The 23,434-nt window shown below is 43.4% G+C and overlaps 1 protein-coding gene across 3 annotated transcripts in view; it reads right to left on the bottom strand.

The window, feature by feature from the left end:
- dgcr8 (DGCR8 microprocessor complex subunit) overlaps window positions 1–3,781 on the bottom strand; it is a 65,185-nt gene extending 61,404 nt beyond the window's left edge. For all 3 annotated transcript variants that reach the window (XM_073051906.1, XM_073051907.1, XM_073051908.1), the window contains exon 1: window positions 3,682–3,781. The gene's annotated coding sequence lies outside the window, so the exon portion shown is untranslated. The remainder of the gene's footprint in view (window positions 1–3,681) is intronic.
- Between the last annotated feature and the right edge of the window lie 19,653 nt (window positions 3,782–23,434).

Here is a 23,434-nt window from a genome sequence, read left to right as displayed (position 1 = left end):
AAAGAAAGCCACTATTCCCAACCTGGGATCCTTACTTCATGGCATTGGTCCATTGAATAAAAAAAGTTGGGAACTTTACTAATGACTGAATTTACAAAGGAGAGGAAAATGGACATTACTGACGACTGAATTTACGAAGGAGAGAAGAGTGAAATTTACTCATGCAACACACAAAATGCTGGTGGAACGCAGCAGGCCAGGCAGCGTTCATAGGAAGAAGCACAGTCGACGTTTCGGGCCAAGACCCTTCGTCAGGAGGGTCATTTTGTGTGTGTTGCTTGAATTTCCAGCATCTGCACTGCAGATTTCCTCGTGCTTGCGTTTTGAAATTTACTCATGACTGAATTTGCGAAGGAGAGGAGAGTGGATGTTACCGACGACTGAACTTATTAAGGAGAGTGGACATCACTGACGAATGAATTTACAAAGGAAAGTGTAATTTACTGATTACTGAACTTATCCCACTTTACAAGATTCGAGATTGCTTAAGGTCTTTTCCAGTACACAAGTGTACAACAGTTCATTCAAATATAGTTGGCAACCACTGATTGTTACCATTCACTATGCTTAAACCTGCTGTTGCCTTCCAAAATTGCAAAAGAGACAATGTTTTAAAGTTACTTAAGTGTAAAATTTGCCTTCCAGCTTTGTTCCAAGACTCCCAGAATTTAAACATTATAGTGAAGGAGGGAACCACTTGCCTCACCAGGTCCTTACTGGATCTAATTAACAGCGAATACAATTTCCCCACTCTTTCCCCAAAGCCATACAACTCTTTATGTTTTAAAATAACTGCTCAATGCATTTGAAGATGACAACTTGTCTAAAGCTGAAAGTAAATAAAGTCCAAATATACGACAATATATGAGATTCAATGATAGCTCGCACCCTTGGGCATTCAACCAGTGTGCAAGACACACACTGTGCAAATACAGTGAAATAATAATAATTAAGCAAGCAATAAATATTGAGAACTTGAGATGGTTGTTGGAATGTTTCAATGATGGGGCAAGTGAAGTTATCCCTACTGGTTCAAGAGCCTGATGGTTGAGGGTAGTAACTGTTCCTGAACCTGGTGGGGTGAGACTTGAGGCATCTGTACCTTCTTCCTGATGGCAGCAAAAAGAAGGGATGACCTGGTTGATGGGACAATAATTTAATGGGAAGGGTGTAAATTTTGAACAAATGCATTAATGTAGTTGACCAGACATAATCAGTGGGGACAAATTTACCCACTCCCATTCATGCACTTTGTATTCTAGAAATCAAAATGATGCTGATGCCAAAAAACAGGAGCCAAAAACCCAATATTGGGAAAACTCACAGACATTAGTGGAAATTAAAGAGTTTTATATTAGTTTTATTTGTCACACGTACACTGGAAAATACAGTCAAATGCATCGTTTGGATCAAATCAGATCAGTAAGATTGTGCTGGGCAGTCCACAAGTGTGGTCACGTGTCTGGCCCAATATAGCATGCCCACAACTTGCTAATGCTAACAATACAGTTTTGGAATGTGGGAAGAAACCAGACCACCTTGAGGAAATTCACAGTCACATGAAGAACACACAACCTCCTTATTGACAGTAGCTGGATTTGAACTCTGATCTTATAGCAGGTGCTCTAAAATGTGACACTAACCAATGGAAATGGGACAGTTAAAGATTCATGTCAATAATTTTCTAGGAGATTTAACTTAAAGCATTTTTAATTTTATTGCAAGCAGTAGTTTGTGCTTTATCATCCCTGAAGACCAAGGTCCTAAAGGATGAAATAAAACTTCTCACCAAAAAAAATTTATGTTTTTTTTTTGCTGCCTGCCTGAGTTTCTCAGTGCCTTTGTGTGTTACTGATATTTCATAAGGAGTTCAAGGAGATTCTGTGTGTCACCAGACGTTCACGGATGTAAAGTGGACAGCATGCATCACCCTACATTCACCAGCTGGTATCGATGGGAGGGTGGGTGTGCTACAGCACAGGATTTAAATGAGCTGTAGAGTTGTAAACTCAGTCAGTTCCATCATGGGCACTAGCCTCCAAAGTATCCAGGACATCTTCAAGGACTGATGTCTCAAAAAAAAAGGTGGCACCCTTCACTAAGGACTCCATCGCCCAGGTCATGCCCTCTTCTCATTGCTACCAGCAGGGAGGAGGTACAGGAGCCTGAAGGCACACACTCAATGATTCAGGAACAACTTCTTCCCCTCTGACATCCGATGTCTGAATGGACACTGAACCCATGAACACTCCCTCACTTTTTTTTTTGGCACTACATATTTAACTATTTAATATTTTATATAAACTATTTATATATATTTAATATACTTACTACTGCAATTCGGTTTTATTATGTATTGCAATGTACTGCTGCCACAAAGACAACAAATTTCACAACATATGCCAGTAATATTAAACCCAATTCTGATCTTAATTCTCTTCTCTTATTTTCACTGGCATCATTTTTACCTTGCTTGTCCACTACTCCTCTCCAATTTTATTTGAAACTAATTTCAATTATAGAAAAAAAAGGCAAAGCCCCACCACATATTACCATTTGTGCAATACCTTTCCCAACATCACCCAAATTTACAACTTGTAATTTACAAACACGAGAAAATCAGCAGATGCTGAAAATCCAAAGCAATATACACAAAATGCTGGAGGAACTCAGGAGCATCTATGGCAAGGAACAAACAGTTGACAAGTCTCAAAGGGGCTCTGATCAAAACATCAACTCTTTTCCATAGATGCTGCCTGACTTGCTGAGTTCCTCCAGGTAGGAGGGTGGGAGTGAGAGAGAGAGAGAGTGTGTGTGTGTGTGTGTCTGTGTGTGTGTGTGTGTGTGTGTGTGTGTGTGTGTGTGTGTGTGTGTGTGTGTGTGTGTGTCTGTGTCTGTGTCTGTGTGTGTGTCTGTGTGTGTGTCTGTGTGTGTGTCTGTGTGTGTGTCTGTGTGTGTGTCTGTGTGTGTGTCTGTGTGTGTGTCTGTGTGTGTGTGTGTGTGTATATAAAACATGTAATTTATCCCATTTCATTTTCAAATGAAGAATGTCTGCAAAAGCTCAAATCAATACAAGGAAAGTGTTCACTGCACTTATCATGGTGATAATTAATGCAGAAAAAGTTTTAGAGAATGATCAGATTCCCTTCCCGTTTCCCTTTCTATTAAGAGAATTTTGTACGATTCTCCCAAATTGGTTTGCACCAGTTTTGTTGAAGGACCTCAGTACGTCCCAATGATCATTTGAATTTGTTAAACATTTAGTAGATTAAATACTAGTATATCAATAAAGCGAAATGCTTAAAGAAAATTCTTAAAGTAAGTTTTCTCCGGTTTTGGAGCAGTAAATGTCGCATTTCTAGTTTATTCTACCCAGTGGGAACCAACAGTTTGCACCCAAAGGCTGCTGCGGGCCCCAGTGAGTCAGGAAGAGAAAGGTTTCGACAACCAGACGGGGGAAAAGGTAGATAATCTGCAGGCCCAAGCTGGTGAAAGACCGGCAAAGACGATCCATGCGCCTGCCTGACCCACGGAGAGAAGATATAGGCGAGGGCCCGAGGCCTAGTGAGGACGTAGGCCGCTCACCCCCACTGGCAAAGACTGCTCATTTTGCCCCCCACCTCACGACCACAACCACCAGTAAACAGATGCCCCTCTAAATACACCTCGTGGCCAACCTACCGTGGTGTCTGCCGCAGTTATTAACGTGATTAAACTTCATCGCCTCCCCCTCATCCCCCCCAATGCCCCGGCACCGGCCGCAGCCTCGGCTCCAACCCAGACCCACCCACAATTAAAGATTGATTTCCATCTCCATCAATAAACGCGGGGCTAAAAGGGTACTTTTACGCAGCTTCACCAATCGGCGTCCAGGAGGAATGATAGATGTCTTTCTTCTCCAATCGTCCGGCGGATCAGTGGCGAGCTCTAACCCGCCCTTGCCGATTGCGCCGCTCGCTAGAATGATGGACAGTTCGCTTCACCAATTGCCGATTGCGCCACTCGCTAGAATGATGGACAGTTCGCTTCACCAATTGCCGTGCGCATCGGGGATTTTCCGCTCCACCAAAGTTTAAAAGTACATTTATTATCAAATATGAACACCATTTACAAGCTTGAGATTTATCTTCTTGCAGGTAACCAACAAAATAATGAAACAGAACAAAACCCACACCACAAAGACCGACAATTATCCAATGTGAGAAAAAAGAACGAATTGTGCAAACAATACAAAAGTAAACAAGATTCAAAGTACATTTATTATTAAAGTATATATGCAGTATACAATATTGCGATTCACCTTCGCACAGACAGCCACAAAATAAAGAACCATGGAACCCATTCAAAGCAAAAAGAAACCCAACCCCAGCCCCATGTGCGTAAAAAAAGCAAATCACCACACAAAACAGCAACAAAAAAAGAGCAAAAACACAGAATATAAAACACAAAATCAAAAGGCACATTTTGATTTCCTGTCAGATCGCTAGCAGGTGGTAAGAGTGGGCTCTTCACCTCTGATCCTCTGACCCTCAACACAGGTGCCCCTCAGGACTGTGTCCTAAGCCTCATCCTTTACTCTCTGTTTACCCATGACTATGTTGCCACCCACAGCTCCAATCTGCTAATTAAATTTACTGATGACACTACACTGATTGGCCTAATCTCAAATAATAATGAGGCAGCCTGCAGAGAAGACGTCATCACCCCGACACAGTGGTGTCAAGAAAACAACCTCTCCCTCATTGTGACAAAACCAAAGGAGCTGGTTGTGGATTACAGGAGGAATAGAGAGAGCGTGGGTAATCCCTATTGACATCAATGGATGTGGGGTTGAGAGGGTGAACAGCTTTAAGTTCCTCGGCATAAACATTACCAAGGATCTCACGTGGTCTGTACACACCAGCTGTGTGGTGAAAAAGGCATAACAGCAGCTCTTTCACCTCAAACGGTTGACGAAGTTTGGTATGGGCCCCCAGATTCTAAGATCTTTCTACAGGGACACAATTGAGAGCATCCTGACTGGCTGCATCACTGTTTGGTATGGGAACTGTACTTCCTTCATCGCAGGACTTTGCAGAGAGTGGCGTGGACAGCCTAATGCATAGACAAGGGAAGAACAGGAACACTTACAGGACTGCTTTGAATTAGTGGACTGGACTGTATTCAGGGATTCATCTTCGAATATGGATGAATATGCTGTAGTTGTTACCGACTTCATTAAAACCTGCATGAATGAGTGTGTGCCTACGAAGTCTTACTATACATTCCCAAACCAAATTCCGTGGATGAACCAGGAGGTACGTTGTCTCCTGGTCTGTGGCATTCAAGTCTGGTGACCCAGGACTGTACCAGAAAACCAGGTTTGACTTGTGGAGGGCTATTTCAAGGGTGAAGAGAGAATACTGAATGAGGTTGGAGGCGACATTGGATGTATGACAACTCTGGCAGGGTTTGCAAGACGTTACTTCCTACAAAGCAAAACCCAATACAGTAGCATGAATGGCAGCGATAATTCACTACCAGATGAACTCAATGCCTTCTATGCACGCTTTGAAAGGGAGAACACAACTACAGCTGTGAAGATCCCAGCTGCACCTGATGACCCTGTGATCTCTGTCTCGGAGGCCAATGTTAGGCTGTCTTTAAAAAGAGTGAGCCCTTGCAAGGCAGAAGGCCCCAATGGAGTACCTGGTAAGGCTCTGAAAACTTGTGCCAACCAACTGGAAGGAGTATTCAAGAACTTTTTCAACCTCCCACTGCTATAGGCGGAAGTTCCCACTTGCTTCAAAAAGACAACAATTCTAGTAGCACTCACATCGACAGTGATGAAATGCTTTGAGAGGTTGGTCATGACTAGACTGAACTCCTGACTCAGCAAGGATCTGGACCCATTGCAATTTGCCCATCACCACAATAGGTCAGTGGTTCTCCACAGGGCTTTAGACCACCTGGACAACACAACCACCTATGTCAGGATGCTGTTCATCGACTATAGCTTTAATATAATCCTGGTTGAGAAGTTGCAGAATCTGGGTCTCTGTACCTCACTCTGCAATTGGATCCTCAACTTCCTAACCGGAAGACCACAGTCTATGTGGATTGGTGATAACATATCCTCTTCGCTGACGATCAACACTGGTGCACCTCAGGGGTGTGTGCTTGGCCCACTGCTCTACTCTCTCTATACCCATGACAGTGTGGCTAGGCATAGCTCAAATACCATCTATAAATTGCTGATGATACAACCATTGTTGGTAGAATCTCAGACGATAACGAGAGGGCGTACAGGAGCAAGGTATGCCAGCTAGTGGAGTGGTGCCACAGCAACAACCTGGCACTCAACATCAGTAAGATAAAAGAGCTGATTGTGGACTTCAGGAAGGGTAAGGTGAAGGAACACACACCAATCTTCATCGAGGGATCAGAAGTGGAGAGAGTGAACTGCGTCAAGTTCCTGGGTGTCAAGATCTCGGAGGACCTAACTTGGTCCCAACATATCGATGCAGTTATAAAGAAGGCAAGACAGTGACTATATTTCATTAGGAGTTTGAAGAGATTTGGTATATCAACAAATACACTCAAAAACTTCTATATATGTACCTTGGGAGCGTTCTGACAGGCTGCATCACTGTCTGGTATGGAGGGACTACTGCACAGAACTGAAAGAAGCTGCAGAAGGTTGTAAATCTAGTCAGCTCCATCTTGGGCACTAGCCTACAAAGTACCCAGGACATCTTTAGGGAGCGGTGTCTCAGAAAGGCAGCGTCCATTATTAAGGACCTCCAGCACCCAGAGCATGCCCTTTTCTCACTGTTACCATCAGGTAGGAGATACAGAAGCCTGAAGACACACACTCAGTAATTCAGGAACAGCTTCTTCCACTCTGCCATCTGATTCCTAAATAGACATTGAACCCGTGAACACTACCTCACTTTTTTAATACATATTTTTTCAGGGATTTTTTGCATGATTTTTAATCTATTCAATATACATATACTATAATTGATTTACTTCGTTTTTTCCTCTTCTATATTATGTATTGCATTGAACTGCTGCTGCTAAGTTAACAAATTTCACGTCCGGTGATAATAAACCCGATTCTGTAGATGTGAACTTCCCACTATTCAGGACATTTACAAAGACAGGTCTTTAAAAAAGGCCCGAAGGATCATTGGGGACCCGAGTTACCCCAACCACAAACTGTTCCAGCTGCAGTCATCCTGGAAACTGTAGTGCAGCATAAAAGCCAGGACCAACAGGCTCCAGGACAACTTCTTGAACCAGACCATCAGACTGATTAATTCATGCTGATACAATTGTATTTCTTTGTTACATTGACTCTCCTGTTGTACATACTATTCATTACAAATTACTATAAATTGCACATGCTCATTTAGACAGAGACGTAACATAAAGAATTTTGCTCCTCATGTATGTGAAGGATGTAAGTGTTTAAGTCAGTTCAGTTCAATTCACCTTGGAGTAGATGTTGTACTTGTTTGATCCCCATATGTTGCTCATTGATCTGAAGATGTTTCTAACTTTGATATAAAATGAGATTGATGCGTAATTAGTCCAAATGGGCCGTAATGTGAAGTAGTAGAAGGAACAGAAAGGAAATTTACGACCTTCAACTCTCTGAGGCAGAGCGCTCTGTCCTCAGTAAGGGCCTCAGCTTTGTCCCCCTTCGCCCACACCTCAGAGAGTTCCGCGAACACCATGATGCTGATCTCTTCTTCCGCCTGCTCCGTCTCCGAGCTTACTTCTTTGGCAAGGACTCTCCTACCCCGACCGATGATCCCTTCTCCCGTCTTCAACCCTCCTCCTCTTCATGGACACCTCGCTCTGGTCTTCTGCCTGCTCTGGATCTCTTTATTGCTAATTGCCGACGGGACATCAACCATCTTGACTTCACCACACCCTGTTCCAATTCCAACCTAACTCCTTCCGAACGCTCTGCTCTTCACTCCCTCCACACCAATCCCAACCTCACTATAAAACCTGCTGATAAGGAGGGAGCTGTTGCTGTCTGGCGTATTGACCTCTACCTGGCCGAGGCACAGCGACAACTTTCTGATACCTCCTCTTATCTACCCCTTGATCATGACCCCACTAAGGAGCACCAGGCCATTGTCTCCTATACCATCACCAACCTTATCAGCTCTGGGGATCTCCCATCCACTGCCACCAACCTCATAGTTCCCACACCCCGCACTTCCCATTTCTACCTCCTACCCAAGATCCACAAACCTGCCTGTCCAGGTAGACCTATTGTCTCAGCTTGCTCCTGCCCCACCAAACTCATTTCTGCATACCTTGACACTGTCTTATCCCCCCCGTTCAATCTCTTCCCACCTATGTTCGTGACACTTCTCACGCTTTGAATTTTTTCAATGATTTTAAGTTCCCTGGCCCCCACCGCCTTATTTTCACCATGGACGTCCAGTCCCTATATACCTCCATCCCCCAACCGGATGGTCTCAAAGCTCTTCGCTACTTTTTGGATTCCAGACCTAACCAATTCCCCTCTACCACCACTCTCCTCTGTCTAGCCAAATTAGTTCTTACTCTCAATAATTTCTCCTTTGGCTCCTCCCACTTCCTCCAAACCAAGGGTGTAGCCATGGGCACCCGTATGGGTCCCAGTTATGCCTGCCTTTTTGTTGGCTTTGTGGAACAGTCCATGTTCCAAGCCTATACGGGTATCCATCCCCCTCTTTTCCTTTGCTACATCGACGACTGCATTGGCGCTGTCTCCTGCACGCATGCTGAGCTCGTTGACTTCATTAACTTTGCCTCCAACTTTCACCCTGCCCTCAAATTTACCTGGTCCATTTCCGACACCTCCCTCCCCTTTCTTGATCTTTCTGTCTCCATCTCTGGAGACAGCTTATCTACTGATATCTATTATAAGCCTACAGACTCTCACAGCTACTTGGACTATTCCTCTTCCCACCCTGTCTCTTGCAAAAATGCTATCCCCTTCTCATAATTCCTCCGTCTCCGCCGCATCTGCTCTCAGGATGAGGCTTTTCATTCCAGGATGAAGGAGATGTCTTCCTTTTTTAAACAAAGGGGCTTCCCTTCTTCCACCATCAACTCTGCTCTCAAATGCATCTCTCCCATTTCCCACACATCTTCCCTCACCCCATCCACCCACCACCCCACTCGGGATAGGGTTCCCTTTGTCCTCACCTACCACCCCACTAGCCTCCAGGTCCAACGTATAATTCTCCGTAACTTCCGGCACCTCCGACGGGATCCCACTACCAAGCACATCTTTCCCTCCCCCCCATTTCTGCTTTCCACAGAGATTGCTCCCTACGCGACTCCCTTGTCCACTCGTCCCCCCCCATCCCTTCCCACCAATCTCCCTCCTGGCACTTATCCTTGTAAGCGGAACAAGTGCTACACCTGCCCTTACACTTCCTCCCTCACCACCATTCAGGGCCCCAGACAGTCCTTCCAGGTGAGGTGACAGTTCACCTGTGAGTCGGCTGGTGTGGTATACTGCGTCTGGTGCTCCCGGTGTGGCCTTTTATATATTGGTGAGACCCGACGCAGACTGGGAGACCACTTCGCTGAACACCTACGCTCGGTCCTCCAGAGAAAACAGGCCACACATTTTAATTCCACGTCCCATTCCCATTCTGATATGTCTATCCATGGCCTCCTCTACTGTCAAGATGAATCCACACTCAGGTTGGAGGAACAACACCTTATATACCGGCTGGGTAGCCTCCAACCTGATGGCATGAACATTGACTTCTCTAACTTCTGTTGATGCCCCTCCTCCCCTTCTTACCCCATCCCTGACATATTTAGTTGTTTGTTTTTTTTCTATCTCTGCCCATCACCCTCCCTGTTCTCCATCTCCCTCTGGTGCTACCCCCTCCCCCTTTCTTTCTCCCGAGGCCTCCTGTCCCATGATCCTTTCCCTTCTCCAGCTCTGTATCACTTTCGCCAATCACCTTTCGAACTCTTAGCTTCATCCCACCCCCTCTGGTCTTCTCCTATCATTTTGCATTTCCCCCTTGCCCCACTACTTTCAAATCTCTTGCTATCTTTTCTTTTGGTTAGTTCTGACGAAGGGTCTTGGCCTGAAACATTGACAGTGCTTCTCCTTATAGATGCTGCCTGGCCTGCTGTGGTCCATTAGCATTTTGTGTGTGTTGTAGGAAAGTTTATGTGTTGCACTAGGCTGCAGGCTGTGGCTGGCTTGGCTGTGTGCACAGAGAGATAAGTTGGTTGGAAGCCCACATACAAAGCCTGGATTTGGGGCTCAGGAGTATGGTTGAAATTAGAAGATTAGCTTTATTAGTCACTTCTACATTGAAAGCAAAGCATAAAGTGAAATGTGTTGTTTGTGTCAACGACCAACACAGTCCGAGGGTGTGCTAAGAGGACATGTCTCTGATGCCAATATAGAATGCACACAACTTACCCTAATCATACGTCTTTGGAATGTGGGAGGAAACCGGAGCACCTGGAGGAAAAACACGTGGTCAGAGGAAGAACGTACAAACTCCTTACAAGCAGTGTTGGGAATTGTAACCCAACTGTTGAATTGAATTAACTTTATTTCTTACATCTTTCACATACATGAGCAGTTAAAATCTTCATGTTATGTCTCTGTCTAATTGTGCAATGTGCAATTTATAATAATTTATAATAAATAGAGCAGTCAATGTAACATAGAATACACTCAAATCAGCGTGAGTTCATCAGTCTGATGGCCTGGTGGAAGAAGCTGTCCTGGATCCTGTTGTCCTAACTTTTATGCTGCGGTACCGTTTCCCAGATGGTAGCATCTGGCACAATTTGTGGTTGGGGTGACTCAATGATCCTTTGGGCCTTTTGCATACCTGTCTTTGTCAATGTCCTGAATAGTGGGAAGTTCACATCTACAGATGTGCTGGGCTGTCCGCAATACTCTCTGCAGAGTCCTGCGATTGAGGGAAGTACAGTTTCCATACCAGGCAGTGATGCAGCCAGTCAGGATGCTCTCAATTGTATCCCTGTAGAAAGGTCATAGGATTTGGGCATCCACAGCAAACTTCCTCAACTGTCTGAGGTGAAAGAGGTACTGTGGTGCCTTTTTCACCACAGAGCTGGTGTGTACAGACCACGTGAGGTCCTCGGTGATGTGGATACTGAGGAACTTGAAGCTGTTTACCCTCTCAACCCCAGATCCATTGATGTCAATTGGAGTTATCCCGTCTCCTTTCCTCCTGTAATCCACAACCAGCTCCTTTTTTGGTGCTGTAAAGTGTGAAGTGAATAGCACACTCCGCTACGGTTCTAGATGGAGTTGGGGAAGCTCAGCAACCACTTGATGGTGGCAAATAAATTTAAAAAAAACAACTAAATACATTATTAATCACTCTTTTTCTGGTAAACGATGACTGCAAACAATACTCTGTGACTTCACTGTCAGAGTTGAGGTCTTGGACTGCTTGTTTGACCTGGCATTTTTATGGTGATAACCGAAGTCTCGAAGGTACAGGATGGTTGCAAGCCAAAGAGCGGTGAATGAGCCAATGTTTGGCCTTTGCTAGTGCAGGTGTTCTGATGTGGCAGAACCGAGGCGAGAAGGGCAGGATCAAGGTAGAGCCTGGGTCCAAGACCAAGGAAAGACTTGAGGATTGCTTAATTTAAGCTCCAAGCCAAGGAAATGTCAGATAAAAGCCAAATCCAGGCAGCGGAGACAAGCCCAAGAGCATATCTAAGCAGAAGAGCCTGGATCCAAGAACAAGGAATGATTTCAGTGCAGGGTCAAATTGAAAAGCACAGGGTGCTGGGGCCAGAGTTGAGGAATGGGCCAGGTGGAAGGTCAACTGAGGAAGATCTGTACCAGCAAGGCGGCTGGACCGGATGGAGTTTCCCCACGAGTACTGAGGGCCTGTGCGACTGAGCTGGGAGAACCACTACAGCGCATCTTCAACATGAGCCTGGAGCAGAGAAGAGTACCCAGACAGTGGAAAACATCCTGTATTGTCCCGGTACCGAAGAAACCACAACCAAAGGAGTTGAATGACTTCAGACCTGTTGCCTTGACGTCGCTCGTGATGAAGACCATGGAGCGGCTGATAATACAGAATCTGAGGCCACAAACCAGGCACGCCCAGGATCCTCTTCAGTTTGCGTATAAGGAGAAGGTGGGAGTGGAGGATGCTATCACATATTTGCTGCACAAATCCCTCTCTCACCTAGATGGGGTCAGTTGTGCTGTGAGGATTACATTCCTTGACTTCTCTAGTGCCTTTAACACCATCCAGCCCAAGATCTTAAGGCACAAACTAACGGAGATGGGAGTAGACTCTCACATGGTGGATTGGATAGTGGACTACTTGACAGATAGACCTCAGTATTTGCGGTTGGGAGACTGTAGGACTGACACGGTGGGCAGCAGCACAGGAGCACCGCAGGGAACCGTACTCTCTCCGGTCCTGTTCACCCTGTACACATCAGACTTCCAATATAACTTGGAGTCCTGCCATGTGCAGAAGTTCGCTGATGACACGGCCATAGTGGGGTGTGTCAGGAATGGACAGGAGGAGGAGTATAGGAAACTGATTCAGGACTTTGTGATATGGTGCAACTCAAACTACCTGCGTCTCAATATCACCAAGACCAAGGAGATGGTGGTGGACTTTAGGAGATCTAGGCCTCATATGGAGCCAGTGATCATTAATGGAGAATGTGTGGAGCAGGTTAAGACCTACAAGTATCTGGGAGTACAGTTAGACGAGAAGCTAGACTGGACTGCCAACACAGATGCCTTGTGCAGGAAGGCACAGAGTCGACTGTACTTCCTTAGAAGGTTGGCGTCATTCAATGTCTGTAGTGAGATGCTGAAGATGTTCTATAGGTCAGTTGTGGAGAGCACCCTCTTCTTTGTGGTGGTGTGTTGGGGAGGAAGCATTAAGAAGAGGGACGCCTCACGTCTTAATAAGCTGGTAAGGAAGGCGGGCTCTGTCGTGGGCAAAGTACTGGAGAGTTTAACATCGGTAGCTGAGCGAAGGGCGCTGAGTAGGCTACGGTCAATTATGGAAAACTCTGAACATCCTCTACATAGCACCATCCAGAGACAGAGAAGCAGTTTCAGCGACAGGTTACTATCGATGCAATGCTCCTCAGACAGGATGAAGAGGTCAATACTCCCCAATGCCATTAGGCTTTACAATTCAACCGCCAGGACTTAAGAACTTTTTAAAAGCTATTATTAATGCTTTTTGAGATAGTGATTTAGATGCATATCATATTTTTTACTGAGTTAAGTATTGTATGTTATTAGTTTTGCTACAACAAGTGTATGGGACATTGGAAAAAAAGTTGAATTTCCCCATGGGGATGAATAAAGTATCTATCTATCTATCTAGTTTAGCTTGTTACTCTGCAAGGTTCACACATCTCTGTGCTGAACTGAGGCTGTGGCCTGCAACCAACACAGTACGGACTCACGTTAGAGAACTTTAGTTCGGCATGCTATTTGCTTACTTCTGTTGTTTTAACTTGTATTATTTTTTTCTCACTGTGCTTTGAGTGTTTGACAGACTTCTTTTGTTTTTGTTTTAATGCGTTCTATTGGGTTCCTTCGTTTTCTGGCTGCTGGTAAGGAGACGAGGATGTACAGTATACAGAACACATACTCTGATCATGAATATATGTTGAACTTTGAACTTGAACTACAGTGCCACCCGGAGGGGTCAGCTGGAGGCGATGATAATGAGTGGATATGGAACAAATTCATGGAGTGGTAGGACAGTTGGAGGAAATGGTGAAGAAGAAGGGAATGGTTGGGCAAGGTGATCGAGGGCAGCAGGGTGGAGTATCAGGAGGTCATTGCTGTCAGAGAGCTGGAAACTAAAATGGTGGAGAGCAGAGAGTGGGTAATGTGAACAGTCAGTCATGAGAACAGAGTGGGTAATGAGAACAGAGTCAGTCATGAGAACAGAGTGGGTAATGAGAACAGAGTCGGTAATGTGAACATTCGGTAATGTGAACAGTGAGTAATGTGAACAGAGGGTAATGTGAAGAGTGTGTAATGTGAGCAGTGGGTAATGTGAACAGAGTGGGAAATAAGAACAGAGTGGGTAATGTGAACAGTGGGTAATATGAACAGAGTGGGTAATAAGAACAGAGTGGATAATGTGAACAGTGGGTAATGTGAACAGAGTGGGTAATGTGAAGAGTGGGGGTAATTTGAACAGTGTGTAATGTGAACATAGTGGATTATGTGAACAGTGGGAAATAAGAATAGAGTGGGTAATGAGAACAGAGTGGCTAATGTGAATAGTGTGTAATGTGAACAGTGGGTAATGTGAACAGAGAGGCTAAAGTGAATAGTGTGTAATGTGAACAGTGGGTAATGAGAACAGAGTGGGTAATGAGAACACTGGGTAATGTGAACATTGTGCAATGTTAACAGTGGATAATGTGATCAGTGTGTAATGCGAACATTAGCAAATGAGAACAGGGTGGGTAATGTGAACAGTGTGTAATGTGAACAGTGGGAAATGTGAACAGAGTGTGTAATGAGTACAGAGTGGGTAATGTGAAAAGAGCTGGTAATGAGAACAGTGGGTAATGAGAACAGTGGGTAATGTGAATAGCGGGTAATGTGAACAGAGTGGGTAATTTGAACATGGGGTAATTTGAACAGTGGGTAACGTGATCAGTGTGTAATATGAACATTCAGAAAAGAGAACAGAGTGGGTAATGAGAACAGAGTGGGTAATGTGACCATAGTGGGTAATGTGTATAGTGGGTAATGTGAACAGAGTGGGTAATGTGTACAGTGGGTAAAGTCAACAGTGGGTAATATGAAAAGAGGTTGATGTGAACAGAGTGGGTAATAAGAACAGAGTGGATAATGTGAACAGAGTGTGTAATATGAACAGTGGGTAATGTGAACAGAGTGGGTAATGTGTACAGTGGGTAATGCGAACAGTGCGTAATATGAAAAGAGGTTAATGTGAACAGAGTGGGTGATAAGAACAGAGTGGATAATGTGAACAGAGTGGATAATGTGAACAGTGGGGGTAATGTGAACAGTAGGTAATGTGAACAGAGTGGGTAATGTGAACATTGTGTAATGTGAACAGTGGATAACGTGATCAGTGTGTAATGCGAACATTAGGAAATGAGAACAGGGTGGGTAATGTGAACATAGTGGGTAATGTGTACACTGGGTAATGTGAACAGAGTGGGTAATGTGAACAGTGAGTAATGTGAACAGAGGGTAAAGTGAACAGTGTGTAATGTGAACATTGGGAAATGAGAACAGAGTGGGTAAAGTGAACAGAGTGGGTAATATGTACAGTGGGTAATGCGAACAGAGCGTAATATGAAAAGAGGTTAATGTGAACAGAGTGGGTGATAAGAACAGAGTGGATAATGTGAACAGAGTGGATAATGTGAACAGTGGGGGTAATGTGAACAGTAGGTAATGTGAACAGAGTGGGTAATGTGAACATTGTGTAATGTGAACAGTGGATAACGTGATCAGTGTATAATGCGAACATTAGGAAATGAGAACAGGGTGGGTAATGTGAACATAGTGGGTAATGTGTACACTGGGTAATGTGTACAGTGGGTAATGCGAACAGTGCGTAATATGAAAAGAGGTTGATGTGAACAGAGTGGGTAATAAGAACAGAGGGGATAATGTGAACAGTGGGGGCAATGTGAACAGTGGGTAATGTGAACAGTGGGTAATGTGAACAAAGTGGGTAATGTGAACAGTGGGGGTAATGTGAACAGCAGGTAATGTGAATAGATTGGGTAATATGAACAGAGTGTGTAATGTGAACAGAGGGTAATGTGAACAGAGTGGGTAGTAAGAACAGTGGGGGTAATGTGAAAAGTGTGTAATATGAACAGAGTGGATACTGTGAACAGTGGGTAATGTGAACAGTGGGAAATGTGAACAGAGTGTGTAATGTGAACAGAGTGGGTAATGAGAACAGTGGGTAATGAGAACAGTGGATAATGTGAATAGCGGGTAATGTGAACAGAGTGGGTAATTTGAACAGTGGGTAACGTGATCAGTGTGTAATGTGAACATTCGGAATTGAGAACAGAGTTGGTAATAAGAACAGAGTGGATAATGTGAACAGAGTGGGTAATGTGAACAGTGAGTAATGTGAACAGTGTGCAATGTGAACATTGGGAAATGAGAACAGAGTGGATAATGTGAACAGTGGGGGTAATGTGAACAGTAGGTAATGTGAACAGAGTGGGTAATATGAACAGAGTGGCTAATGTGAATAGTGGGTAATGTGAACAGAGTGGGTAATGCGAACAGTGCATAATATGAAAAGAGGGAGATGTGAATAGAGTGGGTAATAAGAACAGAGTGGATAATGTGAACAGAGTGGACAATGTGAACAGTGGGTAATGTGAATAGAGGGGATAATGTGAACAGTGGGGGTAATGTGAACAGTAGGTAATGTGAGCATTTGGAAATGAGAACAGAGTGGGTAATGTGTACAGTGGGTAAAGTCAACAGTGGGTAATGAGAACAGAGTGGGAAATGAGACCAAAGTGGGTAATGTGAACAGAGTGGGTAATGTGTACAGTGGGTAATGCAAACAGTGCATAATATGAAAAGAGGTTAATGTGAACAGAGTGGGTAATAAGAACAGAGTGGATAATGTGATCAGATTGGATAATGTGAATAGTGTGTAATGTGAACAGAGTGGGTAATGTGAACATTGTGTAATGTGAACAGTGGATAAAGTGGTCAGTGTGTAATGCGAACTTTAGGAAATGAGAACAGGGTGGGTAATGTGAACAGATTGGGTAATGAGAACAGAGTGTGTAATATGAATAGTGGGTAATGTGAACAGAGTGGTTAATAAGAACAGAGTTGGTAATGTGAACAGTGGGTAATGTGAACAGAGTGGGTAATGTGACCAGTGGGTATTGTGAACAGAGTGGGTAATGTGAACAGTGGGGGTAATGTGAACTGTGTGTAATGTGAACATTAGGAAATGAGAACTGGGTGGGTAATTTGAACAGTGTGTGTAATGAGTACAGAGTGGGTAATGTGAAAAGAGTTGGTAATGAGAACAGTGGGTATGGTGAATAGCGGGTAATGTGACAGAGTGGGTAATTTGAACATGGGGTAATTTGAACAGTGGGTAACGTGATCAGTGTGTAATGTGAACATTCGGAAATGAGAACAGAGTTGGTAATGTGAACAAAGTGGGTAATGTGTACAATGGGTAATGTGAACAGAGTGGGTAATGTGAACAATGAGTAATGCGAACAGAGGGTAAGTGAACAGTGTGTAATGTGAACATTGGGAAATGAGAACAGAGTGGGTAATGTGAACAGAGTGGGTAATGTGTACAGTGGGTAAAGTCAACAGTGGGTAATGAGAACAGAGTGGGAAATGAGACTAAAGTGGGTAATGTGAACAGAGTGGGTAATAAGAACAGAGTGGATAATGAGAACAGAGTGTGTAATATGAACAGTGGGGGTAATGTGAACAGTGTGTAATGTGAACATTAGGAAAGGAGATCTGGGTGGGTAATGTGAACAGTGTGTGTATTGAGTACATAGTGGGTAATGTGAAAAGAGTTGGTAATGGGAACAGTGGGTAATGTGAATAGCAGGTAATTTGAACAGAGTGGGTAATTTGAACATGGGGTAATATGAACAGTGGGTAGCGTGATCAGTGTGCAATGTGAACATTCGGAAATGTGAACAGAGTCGGTAATGTGAACATAGTGGGTAATGTGTACAGTGGGTAATGTGAACAGAGTGGGTAATGCGAAGAGTGAGTAATGTGAACAGAGGGTAAAGTGAACAGTGTGTAATGTGAACATTGGAAATGATAACAGAGTGGGTAATGTGAACAGAGTGGGAAAAATCAACAGTGGGTAATGAGAACAGAGTGGGAAATGAGACCAAAGTGGGTAATGTGAACAGAGTGGGTAATGTGTACAGTGGGTAATGCGAACAGTGCGTAATATGAAAAGAGGTTGATGTGAACAGAGTGGGTAATAAGAACAGAGGGGATAATGTGAACAGTGGGGGCAATGTGAACAGTGGGTAATGAGAACAGTGGGGGTAATGTGAACAGTGTGTAATATGAACAGAGTGGATACTGTGAACAGTGGGTAATGTGATCAGTGTGTAATGTGAACATTGGGAAATGAGAACAGAGTCGGTAATGTGAACATAGTGGGTAATGTGTACAGCGGGTAATGTGAACAGAGTGGGTAATGTGAACAGTGAGTAATGTGAACAGAGGGTAAAGTGAACAGTGAGTAATGTGAACAGAGGGTAAAGTGAACAGTGTGTAATGTGAACATTAGGAAACAAGAACAGAGTGGGTAATGTGTACAGTGGGTAAAGTCAACAGTGGGTAATGAGAACAGAGTGGGAAATGAGACCAAAGTGGGTAATGTGAACAGAGTGGGTAATGTGTACAGTGGGTAATGTGTACAGTGGGTAATGTGTACAGTGGGTAATGCGAACAGTGCATAATATGAAAAGAGGTGGATGTGAACAGAGTGGGTAATAAGAACAGAGTGGATAATGTGAACAGAGTGGATAATGTGAATAGTGTGTAATGTGAACAGAGTGGGTAATGTGAACATTGTGTAATGTGAACAGTGGATAACGTGGTCAGTGTGTAATGCGAACATTAGGAAATGAGAACAGGGTGGCTAATGTGAACAGAGTGGATAATGTGAACAGTGGGAAATGTGAACAGAGTGGATAATGTGAACAGTGGATAATGTGAACAGTGGGTAATGAAAACAGTGGGTAATGTGAACATTGTGTATTGTGAACAGTGGATAACGTGATCAGTGTGTAATGCAAACATTAGGAAATGAGAACAGGGTGGGTAATGTGAACAGAGTGGGTAATGAGAATGGTGGGTAATGAGAACAGTGGGTAATGTGAATAGCGGGTAATTTGAACAGGGGGTAATTTGAAAAGAGTGGGTAATGTGAATAGTAGGTAATGTGAACAGAGTGTGTAATGTCAACAGTGGATAATGTGAACATAGTGGGTAATGTGTACAGTGGGTAATGCGAGCAGTGCGTAATATGAAAAGAGGTTGATGTGAACAGAGTGGGTAATAAGAACAGAGTTGGTAATGTGAACAGTGGGGATTGTGAACAGAGTGGGTAATGTGTACAGTGGGTAAAGTCAACAGTGGGTAATGAGAACAGAGTGGGAAATGAGACCAAAGTGGGTAATGTGAACAGAATGGGTAATGTGTACAGTGGGTAATGCGAACAGTGCGTAATATGAAAAGAGGTTAATGTGAACAGAGTGGATAATGTGAACAGTGGGGGTAATGTGAACAGTAGGTAATGTGAACAGAGTGGGTAATGCGAACAGAGTGGGTAATGCGAGCAGTGCATAATATGAAAAGAGGGAGATGTGAACAGAGTGGGTAATAAGAACAGAGTGGATAATGTGAACAGAGTGGATAATGTAAACAGTGGGTAATGTGAATAGAGGGGATAATGTGAACAGTGGGGGTAATGTGAACAGTAGGTAATGTGAGCATTGGGAAATGAGAACAGAGTGGGTAATGTGTACAGTGGGTAAAGTCAACAGTGGGTAATGAGAACAGAGTGGGAAATGAGACCAAAGTGGGTAATGTGAACAGAGTGGGTAATGTGAATAGTGTGTAACGTGAACAGAGTGGGTAATGTGAACATTGAGTATTGTGAACAGTGGATAACGTGATCAGTGTGTAATGTGAACATTGGGAAATGAGAACAGAGTGGGTAATGTGAACAGAGTGGGTAATGTGAACAGTGAGTAATGTGAACAGAGGGTAAAGTGAACAGTGTGTAATGTGAACATTGGGAAATGAGAACAGAGTGGGTAATGTGTACAGTGGGTAAAGTCAACAGTGGGTAATGAGAACAGAGTGGGAATTGAGACCAAATTGGGTAATGTGAACAGAGTGGGTAATGTGTACAGTGGGTAATGCGAACAGTGCATAATATGAAAAGAGGTAAATGTGAACAGAGTGGGTAATAAGAACAGAGTGGATAATGTGAACAGTGGGTAATGTGAATAGAGGGGATAATGTGAACAGTAGGTAATGTGAACAGATTGGGTAATATGAACAGAGTGGGAAATGAGAACAGAGTGGCTAATGTGAATAGTGTGTAATGTGAACAGAGTGGGTAATGTGAACATTGTGTAATGTGAACAGTGGATAACGTGGTCAGTGTGTAAGGCGAACATTAGGAAATGAGAACAGGGTGGGTAATGTGAACAGAGAGGATAATGTGAACAGTGGGAAATGTGAACAGAGTGGATAATGTGAACAGTGGATAATGTGAACAGTGGGTAATGTGAACATTGTGTATTGTGAACAGTCTGTAATGCAAACATTAGGAAATGAGAACAGGGTGGGTAATGTGAACAGAGTGGGTAATGAGAATGGTGGGTAATGAGAACAGTGGGTAATGTGAATAGCGGGTAATTTGAATAGGGGGTAATTTGAAAAGAGTGGGTAACGTGAATAGTAGGTAATGTGAACAGAGTGTGTAATGTGAACAGTGGATAATGTGAACATAGTGGGTAATGTGTACAGTGGGTAATGCGAGCAGTGCGTAATATGAAAAGAGGTTGATGTGAACAGAGTGGGTAATAAGAACAGAGTGGATAATGTGAACAGAGTGTGTAATATGAACAGTGGGTAATGTGAACAGAGTGGGTAATAAGAACAGAGTTGGTAATGTGAACAGTGGGTATTGTGAACAGAGTGGGAAATGTGAACAGTGGGTAATGTGAACAGAGTGGGTAACAAGAACAGAGTGGGTAATGTGAACAGTGGGTATTGTGAACAGAGTGGTTAATGTGAACAGAGTGGGTAATTTGAACATGGGGTAATTTGAACAGTGGGTAACGTGATCAGTGTGTAATGTGAACATTCGGAAATGAGAACAGAGTGGGTAATGTGAACATAGTGGGTAACGTGTACAGTGGGTAATGTGAACAGAGTGGGTAATGTGAACAGTGAGTAATGTGAACAGAGGGTAAAGTGAACAGTGTGTAATGTGAACATTAGGAAACAAGAACAGAGTGGGTAATGTGTACAGTGGGTAAAGTCAACAGTGGGTAATGAGAACAGAGTGGGAAATGAGACCAAAGTGGGTAATGTGAACAGAGTGGGTAATGTGTTCAGTGGGTAATGTGAACAGTGCGTAATATGAAAAGAGGTTAATGTGAACAGAGTGGGTGATAAGAACAGAGTGGATAATGTGAACAGTGTGGATAATGTGATCAGTGGGGGTAATGTGAACAGTGAGTAATGTGAACAGAGGGTAAAGTGAACAGTGCGTAATGTGAACATTGGGAAATGAGAACAGAGTGGGTAATGTGTACAGTGGGTAAAGTCAACAGTGGGTAATGAGAACAGAGTGGGAATTGAGACCAAATTGGGTAATGTGAACAGAGTGGGTAATGTGTACAGTGGGTAATGCGAACAGTGCATAATATGAAAAGAGGTAGATGTGAACAGAGTGGGTAATAAGAACAGAGTGGATAATGTGAACAGTGGGTAATGTGAATATAGGGGATAATGTGAACAGTATGGGTAATATGAACAGAGTGGGAAATGAGAACAGAGTGGCTAATGTGAATAGTGTGTAATGTGAACAGAGTGGGTAATGTGAACATTGTGTAATGTGAACAGTGGATAACGTGGTCAGTGTGTAATGCGAACATTAGGAAATGAGAACAGGGTGGGTAATGTGAACAGAGTGGATAATGTGAACAGTGGGAAATGTGAACAGAGTGGATAATGTGAACAGTGGATAATGTGAACAGTGGGTAATGAGAACAGTGGGTAATGTGAACATTGTGTATTGTGAACAGTGGATAACGTGATCAGTGTGTAATGCAAACATTAGGAAATGAGAACAGGGTGGGTAATGTGAACAGAGTGGGTAATGAGAATGGTGGGTAATGAGAACAGTGGGTAATGTGAATAGCGGGTAATTTGAATAGGGGGTAATTTGAAAAGAGTGGGTAACGTGAATAGTAGGTAATGTGAACAGAGTGTGTAATGTGAACAGTGGGTAACGTGAATAGTAGGTAATGTGAACAGAGTGTGTAATGTGAACAGTGGATAATGTGAACATACTGGGTAATGTGTACAGTGGGTAATGCGAGCAGTGCGTAATATGAAAAGAGGTTGATGTGAACAGAGTGGGTAATAAGAACAGAGTGGATAATGTGAACAGAGTGTGTAATATGAACAGTGGGTAATGTGAACAGTGTGGGTAATAAGAACAGAGTTGGTAATGTGAACAGTGGGTATTGTGAACAGAGTGGGAAATGTGAACAGTGGGTAATGTGAACAGAGTGGGTAACAAGAACAGAGTGGGTAATGTGAACAGTGGGTATTGTGAACAGAGTGGTTAATGTGAACAGAGTGGGTAATTTGAACATGGGGTAATTTGAACAGTGGGTAACGTGATCAGTGTGTAATGTGAACATTCGGAAATGAGAACAGAGTGGGTAACGTGAACATAGTGGGTAATGTGTACAGTGGGTAATGTGAACAGAGTGGGTAATGTGAACAGTGAGTAATGTGAACAGAGGGTAAAGTGAACAGTGTGTAATGTGAACATTAGGAAACAAGAACAGAGTGGGTAATGTGTACAGTGGGTAAAGTCAACAGTGGGTAATGAGAACAGAATGGGAAATGAGACCAAAGTGGGTAATGTGAACAGAGTGTGTAATAAGAACAGAGTGGATAATGAGAACAGAGTGTGTAATATGAACAGTGGGGGTAATGTGAACAGTGTGTAATGTGAACATTTGTAAAGGAGAACTGGGTGGGTAATGTGAACAGTGTGTGTAATGAGTACATAGTGGGTAATGTGAAAAGAGTTGGTAATGAGAACAGTGGGTAATGTGAATAGCAGGTAATGTGAACAGAGTGGGTAATTTGAACATGGGGTAATATGAACAGTGGGTAACGTGATCAGTGTGCAATGTGAACATTCGGAAATGTGAACAGAGCGGGTAATGTGAACATAGTGGGTAATGTGTACAGTGGGTAATGTGAAAAAAGTGGGTAATGTGAAGAGTGAGTAATGTGAACAGAGGGTAAAGTGAACAGTGTGTAATGTGAACATTGGAAATGATAACAGAGTGGGTAAAGTGAACAGAGTGGGTAATGTGTACAGTGGGTAATGTGAACAGATTGGGAAATGTTAATAGTGAGTAATGTGAACAGAGGGTAAAGTGAACAGTGTGTAATGTGAACAATGGAAATGATAACAGAGTGGGTAAAGTGAACAGAGTGGGAAAATCAACAGTGGGTAATGAGAACAGAGTGGGAAATGAGGCCAAAGTGGGTAATGTGTACAGTGGGTAATGCGACCAGTGCGTAACATGAAAAGAGGTTGATGTGAACAGAGTGGGTAATACG

This window comes from Hemitrygon akajei, chromosome 7 (assembly GCF_048418815.1).
Source record: "Hemitrygon akajei chromosome 7, sHemAka1.3, whole genome shotgun sequence".
In the NCBI taxonomy this organism is placed as follows: domain Eukaryota; kingdom Metazoa; phylum Chordata; class Chondrichthyes; order Myliobatiformes; family Dasyatidae; genus Hemitrygon; species Hemitrygon akajei.
Note: the sequence above shows the minus strand (reverse complement) of the source record. Positions and strands in the feature narration are given on the sequence as shown.